Here is a 14,599-nt window from a genome sequence, read left to right as displayed (position 1 = left end):
GAAATTTGTTTAATAACAAACTCTGACTATTACAATTCATGAATCGTATATTCATAACGTATATGAATAACCAGATATATTCTGCGTTCACCAGAGTTGAGTCTCATCAAGTTTAATTATCCCACAATGCAGCTACCCCGCCCATGTGCTGTACAATTGGCATATATTACCGTCGCTGCAACACCTTCCCACAATATTTCAATTTAATTCAAATCTCTTTGTTAATGAAAAAGTATGCAAAAATGTATTTACTTTTATATGTTGCCCCCTCGTTCGCGTGACATAAGTAAAAATGTATAGTTTTAAAAATATACTTTTTTCACAAAACAGCTAGAGTTAAATTCGCAATGTTAGTGCAGTCAAATTAGGAGAAACATCAAATCTAGTAGTTTTGAAAACTATTATATTTTTATCGGAAAGAGTCCTCATAAAAATGTTATCTTCCCAGAGGTATGAACGTGAGCTAAGGTCTACATGTATTAAGGATAAGGGGTGAGTGTTTAAGGGTATAATTTGACAGTTTTTACACATACTTCTAGATTTTTAAATGAAATTGGTGAAGAAATATGAGGCTCGAAAAAGCAAATTTTTATAATAATGAATAAAACATTCAATAATTTGACAATTGTTTTGCTTACTGACTATGTAAACTATCTAAAAATAATGGATATTGTTTCTGCCGTGACGATTACCATTTACTATTTGCCTCTGGTCAGTTCCATTTGGTTGGTCGGTGAGTGCTGACCTATTGTGACTTTTGTGTGTATTCTGTGGTTCAGTTTAATGAGTAGTGATTAGTTTGTATTAAGTGTATGTTTTAGAGTTAGTGTGCATGGAATAGACACACAACATAGCTGTAGTGGTTCTTAACTTATGCGGGTTACAAAGCTCTAATATTTCTTTCTTACTCTAACGTAGGTTGTAGTCATGCATTAGATTTGCAATTTGCCTCAAGAAGAGATCATATTGCAGATCTAGAAACGTGGTGTTACTGATTGTATTGTATTCGTAATTTCTTTTTAATGAATAAGGCATTTATAAATAATTTATCTTAAACATAATTTTTGTTGTATTTTTTAAGTAAACGCCCGTCTGAAAATTGTTATCTTATTAAATTTTAAGCAACAAGGTAGTGATGCCGTTATAAAGTTATTAAATTCAGTCAAACTTTGATCGTACACAAGTTGTCTGAGGGGAGGAAAGGGTGTATTTTCCTGGGGCGGGAAGAGTAAATATACTACAGGGAACTACACGAAGAAGATTGGTGGAGTGTAAATGTTTTATATGAGCCAGCGATGCAAACCGTCAACACCTTACCATAAAAATATACAAACGTATGTTACTAAACAAACGATTAAATAATGCCACTTTTTCAATTTTGGAATTATTAGAACAAATAAAATGATCTGAAATACCAGAATAGAGTTTTTATTCTTGTTGTGCCGGATAGGCTTTTAAACCTAATTATTTGTTTACTCTTCTTTACCGAAGGATTCATCATTACTAGTATTGAAGTTATTAGGCTTTTATGGTTATTTCTTTTATTGCTCAACTACTCAACGTAACATGGAGGAATTTTTATTGATACAATATAAATAAGTACTCGTTTTTTATAATAATGAGTTTAAACATAAAACCTCGTATGCAAAGTATAATCTGGAGATACTTATGTGGAAGATTTAGCTACAAGTTTTACTGCTAAAACTTATATTGCGATAATAAATAACTTTTGAAATCAAGTCGATGGTCTTACGTACATGATGGATCAGTTAATTTTTCACTTATCATATTGCCATATGAGTGTGCCTCATTACCAAATACAGAATTCACATTAGCTATTAGAACTCGTATATTATTAATAAGAGATTATTTCTAGTGAAATCTGATTTATTTAGGAAGAATTTGGGAAATAATTACAAATTGGTTATTGGTTTTTGAGACCTAAACAGGAAGATAGATTCCATTCCTGGAAACGAAGTGTTCTATTTTGCAAATGTCACAAAGCCTATTATCGTTTCCAATCATCCATCGTTCATAATTAACTTAAAACAAAAAACCTTGTATGTGTGTCGGTAGCCTACCTTCAAAATCTAATATTACACATCAATACACATTTGAAGAGGTCAATTTAATTTTGGTTATAACAAATTCCAGTAGATTTACAAATGTGCCGTGTGATACGGAAATATAAATGGAACTTTATTGACACACTGTATGAGTCAGTGTCTCTAAATGAGTTTTTGAAAATAATTAGTGATTTTAAAAAGAAAACGGTCACTATGAATTCACTACAAGTCAATAGCAATACTTTTTAAGTAGATTATTCAATAGTTCATTGATAACAAAAATTAAAACTCGTAATCAAGCCAAAAAGTGTATAAGTATTGATTACTTCTCTCTATGAATTCAACATTTTCAGCCCTTCGGAATTATTCTTGAAACAACATTTTAGATGAATACTACTACGTTATCTCAACTTCGGCGAGTAATTGAATTCAATTCTCTGGAGACATTATACAAAGTTCACTCAACGTTTCCAGTTCCCTTCGACAAAACTCTATATCGATGTAATTGGTAGTGAAATGTTATTACTGCAAACTGACTGCGTCTTTGCTAAAAAGGTACGTTTTGGTACGTTCTGAAAGTGTAACAAACTTACATGTATAATTGGTTTTTAATCCAGCAGTAGGACATATCACGTTTGAATTAATTTTGTTACACTCATGTCTATATGCACATGTAAGGATTTGTGTTAAGTTAAGACCAATTTCCTTTTAGTTTTATAAACTATAATGTTTTTTTGTTTTTTTTTTAAATACGAGAAGAGATGTTAGAACAACAATAACATGTGTTTTGTGAACAAATAGCAAGCTGTTGTTTATTGTTATTTTTATATTTTGTATTTAACTAAAAAAACTGCACTGACTATTTCAAATTAAAAAAACCGTGTGTCCCTATTTATTAAAATAAATTAAAAATACAGGACACGAGCTTAGATATTCATTAACCCCAGATAGGGGTGGTTTTGACCTGTGAGGGTCATGTCTGGTTAAGTTATACAGAAATACTAAGTAAGTGCTTCCGGACAATTGGACTACGCTGATTTTTTGTACAAAGTCTACCTAAAAGTTGTTGTCAGGATTATAAGTTAAACTATTTTAACAACAAGTGGAACAGTAAAAGTAACTTGGTAGTACATACCACTCGGCTGTATTGTACGGTGTAAGGGCCTTAGAGAGACCCTTATCTTAACGATAAGCCGAGTTATATTTGGCAAAGTTGCCTCCTTCTCCTTCCACTACGAGGAATCCGTGACGTAATTGTACTGGATTTCAACATTTACGGTAAATGTTCGTGGATAAAATTTCAAGTTGCTCTAAAACCAGTTAGACATTCAATCATTCTTTCAACATAGATTTACTATTTATATTTCTATGCAATGAATTTCGTTAATGTTAACAAATGTCTCAACTATAATGCCAAAACATTAGCGTCTAAGTACAAAAAGTTTTTCATAAGAATGTTTTAATTGCAGGCGGCATGTTGGTAAGAAAGCATAGTGACAGAGTGCAGAGGCATGTTTTCCAACGCCACTGCCCTCCCTACCCCTTCACCTGCAATATCGGGCTACTCACTTTTGAAAGCTACGTGACCAGAATTAATACGTGTTGATTTATTCATCGCAATAACTTGTTCTATATCAGTTTGAACTTATATGAGAAAAATGTAACGTAGACTTAAAATTGAGAGCCACTGCGTCGCAGCGTATAGTTTTATGTCTCAAATTCTGCCATACAGCGGTTATTGCGTTCTTTAAATAAATAACTACCAAATATAAAATAAAATATAGGACATATGTATATAAGTTTATTTAACTCTGCTTTTAAGGCTTAAACTATATTTATTAGTTTATCACGTCAGGGGTGTATCAATCATAAAGAAATCGACGTAATTTGCATAATCGGACGCTTGTTCTGAGGCCATATTTGATAGATAACGAGGATTTGAAGAAGTCCATAAGGGTATCAAGATGTGTACGGAAATTTGGACCTGTACATCATCTATTACGCTGCCGTTGGCTTATAGTCAAGTTAGTGGTTTAGACTGAGTGCTTTGCAAGAGTACAAGTTTAAATAATTACTTTTCCATTCTATATTAGATACTATCTGTATCAATTCGGACTAGCCTTGATGTATAAAAGTATATAGTGGTATAAAATCATCAAATAAGAAGTACTAAGCCGTTTGAAAAGCAAGGATTTTATAAATTATTTATAATGTTGTTTTTCTGCAGAGTTTATTGGTCAAATGGGATTTCTAACATGAAATAGTAATAGGACGTGCATTGGAAGTACAGTTCAAAAATAGGATAATTTAAATCCTTCAAAATTTGCTACTGAATGTTTGTATGTTTTTCACAATTTTTAATGATGACGTTTATTACTTCATTGTGTCCTGTAACATTAAATTTATCAGGATCACTTGGTATAGAGTCGTAGTGAACATTTTATTTGATCTGCCTGTTAAAGAAGATAGTTAAAACAACAAAGGCAAAGATCCTTTCATTTTTCCTACTACAAAACATCATTACTGTGAGTTTTGATTGCTCTGTACCTTCTCTCTGATCAAAACAACTCTTAGGCTGATCCTTTACCACCCAACATTTTTCATGGGTTGAGTATGAATTCATTTTAATTGCTTTTAACATACTCAACAGCCTAGTCGTTTTAATGGACCTTAAGTACGGATTATATTACAGCTTGAATGTGTGAAAAAGTTATGTGTTAAAGGGATATACACTTATCATAAGTTTGAATGGTGTGTATTTTATCAGCATTACAATATATTTTAAATGTTTAAAAGCATAAAAGAACGTATGCATCATCGTAAATTACTTGCTTTCGAATATACAAATTTCAATATTATTGCTATATTGTACGTGATATGTGATCTGAAGTAATTTGAAAGTTACATTGGAAGTTATTTAATAATAATTTGTGTCATTGTGTCCGTTGACAGTCTTTTATGTTCGGTCAGCAATGACATTGCATTGGGGTCTTAGAGAGCAGTCTTAGATGTGGAATTTTAATCATAAATCTGTATATATAAACATTATTTACTGTTTTAGTTTTATATATTTTTAAGGAAAATGTTTATGTTACACATGACTAAACCTAACTATTTTAGAGACAGCTCTTATTGCTTTGTTGAAGTTTTAAAATGTACTTAAGCAATTAGGTAAAGATTGCATCTAGAAAGTGTTCGGAAAAAATGGCAGGTAGTAACTTCCTCTATTGAAAACACCCATTCATGGAAATCACATAAATTTTTAAGAATTTTAATATAAACAATGGACGATTTAATACAGCTTGTATACTTAAAACGTATTACAATTGACTTACTGTACTAAATCAACTGGCCGCGGTTATATGATTACGGCTATATACGTTTCATACATAGTAAAATAAATTGACATAAAAAAATCACAGGATCACTCAGCGGTCATCCTTCCAAGCTGCAGCCACGCTCGACGTTGCTTGATCTGGTTATCTCGCGATAACCGTTGTACCCGCTGCACTACGCCTTTGGTGGAGTAACGTATCAAAAATGTTATTTACATTAGATAGTAATAAAGGATAGTGTTTAAATTAAACAATACCTCCTACATCCATGTATGTACTAAAAATATTGTATTACATATACATAGTACTATTGTATAGGCATAGGTAAATGCCTAAAAATATTGCTCCCGGGATGTACTAAAAATGGGCTACGTCGGCTTTGTACACCCCATCTAACGTACGGGTTGAGGCTATGCGGCAGCTGTTCTAAATACAAATTTGAGCGAGTATTTAGAAGTCAAAAGAAAGCTGTCCGCATCATTTCAAAATTGAAATCCCGAAATTCATGCAGAGATGCCTTTAGGGAGCTTGGATTGCAAACTTTGCCCTGGCTCTACATCCTCGATATCGCCCTGTACTGCCGATTTAAGTGCGAGTTGGTCCGGGGCAGGGACGTCCATCAATACGGGACAAGAGGCAGGAACAACCTTCGGTTACATCCGCACAGAACAGCCGCATTCAAACGATTGCCATCCGAGGTTGGTGTTAAGCTGATCAACAAGCTCCCTGATGAAATCAAAAATTTGAATGAACCAACAAAATTTAAAGCTCGATTGAGACACTTTTAGGTGTCGAGGGTGTTTTACTCAGTGGAAGAGTTTGTGACGAGCCGCTGGGATGAAATTTAAAGTAATTGGATCATCCTCTATTTCTGGTGGTAAAATTTAGAAGATTTTAAAACGTATGGCTGTACTGTAAGTATGAATCTAAGAAATGAGTGTGGACTGTGTATGAACGGGTATGAATGGGGGCAATTTAAAATATATATATATATATATATATATATATATATATATATATATATATATATATATATATTTCTAAATAATTTAATTTGACGATTGTATGCAATTTTTATAATTGTTGATAGAATAAAAATTGTTATTATAATATTATTATTATCATGTAAAAATAGTATACTGTGGTACAAAATTTACATTTTATAATTCAAATTTTAATTTTAAGCAAAACACGATGATTTTAATAACAATTAATCTGCTTTTTATTTAATCTCGCAGATAAAACATAACAATAATATTAGCAATGGTAGTAGAAAAAAAAGTTACGTTGAATAAACATTAAATGACTAGTTACATCAGTCGTTTAATTTGTCTCGTACACAAATATCTATTACAGTATTTATAAATTCAATTAATACCTCAATTCAAAAATACCTGTTTAAGAAAATGTATCCTTCTACTTTCATGATAAAAAAATAGGAGATGAAAGTTTCTTGTAGAGTTTTGAATTGAGGACCGGTCTTAGATGTAGGATTCTAATTATAAACTTGTATGTATTTAAAAATGTTATTATTGTTTGGGTTTCGTATATTTTTAAAGAAAGTAAATGATATACAAGATTAAAACTAACTATTTAGAGACAGCTCTTATTGCTTTGAACAAGTGTTGGAAATTTCATTACGCAATGAGGTACAGAATGTACCTAGAAAGTGTCTGCATAAAAAAGGCAGATAGTAACTTACTCTTTTTGAAAACTCCCGTACACGGAATTTACATACAAACATATAAACATTTAAATCATTAGCATTAAATATTAGCATTTTAATATAAACAATGGAACGTTTCATACAGCTTGAATACTTAAAATGTATTATAATCGCCTTAATGTGCTAAATCAAATGACTGGATTACGACTATATACATTTCTTAGATAGTTAAATAAATTGACATACAAAAATTAAATTAAAAGTAGTTTAAATTTAAGACTCTACGTACAAATTTAAATTTTTTAGAATATAAATAACGAACAAGGTTCCTGAAAAGATATGTTTCAATGTATTAAATGCGTTAGAAGAGTGAAGTGGGTCAGTGAGTTCGCCAGGGAATAGAGTATGAAGCTTCCATTATCCTGGACGGCATTATCAGTTCTGTATTCAGATCCTTTTAGTGATTGAATACCTTGTGGCTCTGCAGAAAACATTTGGATCTTCAAATGGGAGACACAAAACCTTAGCTATCTTTAATTGTTTTGTACCTTAATTTATAATCTAATAATAGTGTTAATTGAAAAAAATGAAAAAGGAGTAGACTATCGTAAGGATGTATATTAGGCTACCATCAAGCCCTGTTATCACTCGACTAGCTTTATATACCCATAGAGCTATGTATTTCCTATATAAGTATTGCATATGTTATTTACTCGATTTTAAAATAGAATCCAACTTCAACAACGTCTATCACATCTTAATACATACAAGAAGAACTACTAAAATGTAGGTTAATTAAAAATCATGACACTCATTAAGTTCGAGTAATTTCCGGTCATTAATGAGTACATTTGGTTATAATAAGATAACATTTACTGTCACAATTCCAACAATAACTGGATAGTCTATATAGACTGTCTCTAACTAATTATTCTCAAATGATTACGAATAAATTACAAAAATAAACGCAAAATAGGCCTTCTAGGGTAAAATGAGAAACAAGAGTTACAGATATTTAGGAAAAATTAAACAGCCTGTAGTATTTCAAAATTACAATAAAAGGACTAATCCAAAATACAAACCTAGTTATACATAAAAGTAATATAAACCTTTTGAGAAGTAAAAAAGTATAACACAAAATTTCAAGTCAGAAAATATGATATGTAGTGCATGATTTAAAGCTTGTTAAAAATGTTATTTGGTGCCGTTAAGATACTCTACGTGCAGCTTTACATGGTATTTATCTGCCTTTAACACTCAGTTGCTCGACGTGCATTAATAATTTGAAAGGAGGTTTTATACCATTGCTTACATAATCTGACAATAAGAAAATGCTAGTATAAAAAAATTTTCCATACAATATTTAACAATCTAAAGTCAGCAGTTTCATTATATGTTTCATAGCTATATGTAAACTTGGGTATGTTTCTTCATCAATCAAATAAGGTGGTCATGTAATGTAACATGTTATTTTCCAAAGGCGTATTCCTTCCTCCACAAAGATTAAGAACTGCCATGGAGAATAAACAGTGTTGTCAAAGAATAAAAAGTGTATAAAACTTAAAGCGGTATTAAATAACACAACATAAACATTGGAATTTGTATGCATAAAGCGTCTCCATGTCAGGTGGACAACTATTGGATTGTTTCATAGAGGAAAATGCCCAATTTAAATAGTTTTGTAATATAAAAATTATATGAAATAAACGTATTGGTTGTTATTTGATTGATTTTTGTTATAACACAAATATACTATAATATTTTATTTTCGTAATATTAAATATGTAGTATTCCATTCAAAGTCTCTACAAATTTTGTCGTCTTTTATAAAAGCACCTGCCAGTGTGTTTTTCGTGGGATTTGTAGATGCTATATGATTACTTTATAGTTGTTTGGAATAAATAAGTTCTAGCTACTATTTAGTAAAAAATGCCAATAAATGTTGTTATTACATTTATTGATATGTAATATGCGATACATATGCGATATCTATTAATCTTTAAATTTTGAACCCTCTTGTATTTTAATGAAATTATCTTTTACGATATAATAATTTCCAGCATCCCAGGGATTGTTCATAACCACTTCAATAATGAGATACGGCCATTTAATAAATTTAAGGCCACTGGGTTAAAAGTGCTGTATGTAAGTCGCCTAAGACACATGACTTTTGAATTTTTGTAAGCGTCTGTCCCAAGTTAATGTATTCCTTTGTAAGATCGTATGAAACGTTATAAGACTTATAAAAACCACAAATATTACTCATCATATTACTTACAAACTTTAATAATACGTATGAAAAAACAAGCATTTTTAATCTTCTTTAGATGTGCTTTTATTCGAAAGTACAAAGCACTTTTCCTACGCACAACTCTAGATTAATGTTTATAATAAGCGCACCTTGTTTCAGTAATGTATATCAAAGAGTATTTTTCATTACCAATTCTATCAAAAAGTTATTATAACTTACCTTTACTTGTGTTTATTAAAACCACCGGAGAAATGTTTAGACTTTCTTCCAACATCACTCCTTAATGGAAATTATAGGAAGTTCCATAACTTCTTACATTTACAATTGGTATTTTAAAAATGAAAATAATTAAAAATATAGACTAAACAAATAATCTTCCAGGATTCCAATGATTGCCTTCCCTCAGGCGCCTTAGAGCAAACCCCAAACAAATGCTATGAATCCATAAATTAAGACTTTTACCTTAATTTATTTTAAACATCAAAGCTTAAATCTAACATACCGCTTTAGCCGATTGTCCTTATTAAAATTTGTGTTTCTCTAAACCAAGTTGTGGCTCTGTTAGATAGAAGTTCTTTATACTTGCAAATATAATTTCAAACCATCCTTCATAAGTGATAAAACAGATGAGGAATGACAGAATTGAGTATTAGACATATTAGTTCGTGAATTTTCCATATGGTTAATAGCTAGATACATCAATTGCGCATAGAATAAAACAAAATATTGAAATACATTGGAGTGACTAAGGTACAGTGAGTGGTTTCTTTGATTGAATATTGTTTTCATATTTAATACTGAAGATAAAAATCGTTATGAACAGAGCGTGTATGTGACCAAACCAATTACTGTTTTATTGGTTTATTATTAACATACGACCGTTACCAACCATTTTATTTATACATAGTTTCGTGCACAGAACTTAATAATTGTTTTAACGACGTGTTTGTTAGATAATGAAGTATTCTTATTACAAATTGATTATTTTTTACTTATTATATTATTTTTTAAATGGAAAATATACGTATTTACGTATATTACGTATGGTAGTTGTATAGTGTAAGCTATTTAAATTACATTACACCAGAAGATTTATGTGAGGGGATTTTTAACTAATAGTAATAAGAAATGTAATTAATTACAAAAATAAAATGTACGAATCTACATTGTAATTTACATTAAGGATTTAAATAACGATACTAATAGATTATTGGTGTCTTTATTCACAAGAGAATGTAAGTTACAGTCGTCTCTCGATAACTCGAATTTCAAGGGAACGGCTGTTTTCTTGTAGTTACGTATAGTTCGACTTAAGAATAGTTCGAGTTATAGAGGTAATATTTCACTAAATTCGACTTACAGAGGTAAAAAAAATAAAATTCGAGTTATAGAGGTACAAATAAACTATGTTTTTTATTCCCTACATCCTTTACAAAACTAATGTATGTACTGTAACTACATACAGCATTTGTACTTACTGTCGCACTACAATTCATACGTACATACAATTCAAATTTGAAAATAATCCGTAATCTTCTTCTGCCTAAGGATTTTTTCAGAATTTAAGTCTATAATGTTCTCAATAACAACAACAGCAGAGAACACGTTGTCTGGTACGTCACTTGATTGTTCTAAGTAGCTACGTAAAGTGTTCAATGCGGCCTTTTGTAGACAGTCGGACAATTCAGCGACATGTCCAGACCTGTTCGGCTAGGTCTATGGCCTAACACAGGTTCGCTGTAAACACAGCACAGCTTCGAGTTAGCGAGGGTTGATCTGAAAATTTCGAGTTGTAGAGGTAATGTATTTAAAGACTTCGACTTATCTACTGAACTTCGAGTTATAGAGGTAATTTTTCTGTTACTTCGAGTTATTGAGGTAAAATTCGGGTACAAAATTAATTCGATTTACGCATGGTTTTTTTTCGAATTAGGCAGGTTTTCTCAAGGGAACGGAAAAAAATTCGAGTTATCAAAGAATTCGACTTATTGAGGTTCGAGTTATCGAGAGTCGACTGTATACTTTTTTTACAAATCAACATACTTCATGTAATACAATGATATATAAATAGAAATGTATTCTTATTGGCGATATAGCAAAACAGAGCAATAATCTTAAAACTACGGTGAACTGTAAACAGAGTATTAGTTTTTATGTATCGAGAGTAAATTACTTAATGCATGTAATCCAAGGTTCAAAAGTACAAAAACCCAGACTGACACGTCAACATCATGTCATCTTATGGAGCGTCTCATCCTCTAAGAGTCGCTCATGTTTACAGCTCATATTTCAGGTAAGAGCGTTTGATATCAAATTCACATGTAATGGTTAAGTATGTACAAAGGTCAGTCACTTATGGAGGTTATCCAAAAATGGAATTTATAAACTTTCTCAGTTTAAACAGCTTCAAATACATGAAGAGCGCATTTTTTTGTTAGACATACTGTGCAGTTATTCCATTTTAGTTAGGTTGGACACTTAAAATATTTTAGTGAGTGTTAGTTATAATCGGTTATATTTTATTAATTTCCGACTATCCAAGCAAATTTCCATTACAAGAACACAAATAATGTAAGCATATAACTTCTCTTTAAAGGGTTATCAAAAGTTCGTAATATTGCATGGCGGGAGAGGTAACGTTTATTAGGTTATTAAACACCCTGTGTATATAAATCATTAGAAGTATAAATATAACACATTTTAAATTTTGTATTTTATATTTCTTTAGATTCTGTTATGTCTTGGACAGATTTTAAATTTATATATTTTCAAACTACATACTGTGGTAAACTTATATAATTTAACTTTAAAATTTTGGAATAGCTAATTTGTTAGGAAATTATCGTCAAAATAGGGGTTGAGTTTGAGGAACAAGCCTTGTAAAGGAAATTACCTACAATCTTATCAAGCCAGGAAATCCGTAAGCTAAGAACTAACTACAACAAGCTAAGGGGAAATTGGTTTGGTTTCTAACATCCCGTTCAGATAAGTGTTTTTTGTCGAGAATACCTATCAATATTTGTTCTACTTGTTAGTGATTAAGTCAAATGAAGAACAACTGTTGAATATTACAACTATTATTATTATAAAATGTTTTAAGTATATGGTTCTTCAAATAGCAAGTTTGTTTTTGCTTCACTATTGAACACATGAATAACAAACTGTATTTGTAGGATCAATACCAATAATGCGTACATTAAAAATTTCAAGGGTTACTAAAAGTGTATGAAACACATGTGTTAGGCACTTTATTCTATAGTTATGCATTACATACAACACTCCTCCTTATTGCATTCCTTTTCAATATAATATGTACTTTTTCTTAAAAAGCGAAGGGACGGATTTGGAACTTTACGTAACAGTCATGAATACATTAGATACTTGAATATCGATAGGCTCACCGCATTAGCCGTTATGAATGTACAGTGCATATTATTTTACTATGCCTTTACTTATATAAGAGGTGGTAATTTCAATGAAAGTATGATTCATAAGTACAGGTATTTGATCTGCCTTCCCTGCAAAGTAATTTAATTCCGTCATTTAATTCATAACACATGTCATATAAACATCATTACTGTCAAAGATTGGCATTGGCATTTGGAAGTCCGTGAGGTAGAAACCTACGTATTTCTTATCTTATTTATTTCAATTCCATAAAAGGCACTTAGACAGACTTAGAATTTCGATTGATAACAAATTTGGAAGTAAAACTATAGTTTCAAATACCTTAAATCGCATTACAAAAATGAAGATGTTTTTAGTTATATTACTCGTAATATTAAATATGGAAGAAAAACATTTAACATATGTTTTAGAGCAATCACTACATTTTAATAAAAGGTTATTTTAATAGAAATCTGAGGTTTAGTTAATTTTCGATTGTTTATTGTTAAATGAAATAGATATTTGCAATGTTTACCACTCTAACCACGATTGTTAATACGTTTTCTATAAAACATGTTTCTTTTTCACTATTTTCTTATAAATAATTATAAAAACTTTACTAATTATTAGCAATAAAAAATATTTATCATATAACCATTTTGAAACTGTAAATTAGAAATCAGTAATAACCGGGAATGTGCGCAGTCCCAAGCCATAAAGAACTGTCATTTCAAATTACTGTCCTCATCTCACAGATCAATGTTATCAGTCTGTCTGTGAGATAAATTATATTTTACAAATTAATATAAAAAACCGACTGAGTGATAAGGAAACCTATCTCTACAGTGGCTCGAACAATAACATTTATGTTTGTCTGTCTGTCCAGACGATATCTATAAAACAATCGTTTATAAAATGCTCTTTAAATTTTGTATAAAGCTTCAATTTTACATAAGCAAATTTTAACATGTTATGTAACTGAGCGTCAGTCAATCCATGGTGGAATTTTACTGAGCATCAGTGAACTTTTTATATTGGTCTTAAGGGTGTACCAAGATGACAATGGAAAAAATGGCAGAATAAATAAATTAGGTAGAATTATATGACATTAAAATTTTAACATTTAACCTAGTAAAACATGCAGTTTAACTATCCGCAGCATATCTTAAGAAAGACTTGTAGACTTTATTTCTCAATTTGCTTCCCTTAGGATGTAAAAACTCCTTTTCCCTGAGGTTGTCTATCTGTCTGGCTGTCTTTTGTAGAGGTACACACGTAACGTAATGAAATGAAATGAGCCATAAACTTTTGCCTGCGACCTCAACGAAGATTGTTACGTACTATGCAGTGTTGTGTGTTCTTACTTTGTATAATAGCACAAATATTAAAATATACACAGTGCAATTAAAGATTCACAAAGTTCATATACCCAAATTTTCCAAACTCGCATGGATCTCGGTCTGATTATATTTCGATTTGTAACATTTTCTTTCGCTTCAATAGTTTTTTAAGCTGTTTTATGGTTAATAAGCTCTTAACATTATTATTAATACATATTAAAAAGGTAACAAAAATAATTTTTCTTAAATAGATGCATTAAAAAAATTACTGAATTCATGTGTATAATGTAGATTGATACAAATCGTATTTAATACTCATATTTGTAGTGATAAGAATCTAGCAATAACTTTGAGTGTAAACTTTTTGACCCGAGTTTTAATAAAATTGTGAAAGTAAACAATACAAAGTTTACCAATGCTCCTGAAACGAAGCTTGAAATTCTTTACACAGAAGACAAATTCTTCGCTATATAAATATGGATCATAATCAATATTATTTAATCCTCATTAAAGCCCCAACAATAAAAATTAACTTCGTACCATCTATTACTAAG

The sequence above is a fragment of the Homalodisca vitripennis genome, chromosome 3 (assembly GCF_021130785.1).
Source record: "Homalodisca vitripennis isolate AUS2020 chromosome 3, UT_GWSS_2.1, whole genome shotgun sequence".
Lineage (NCBI taxonomy): Eukaryota > Metazoa > Arthropoda > Insecta > Hemiptera > Cicadellidae > Homalodisca > Homalodisca vitripennis.
Note: the sequence above shows the minus strand (reverse complement) of the source record.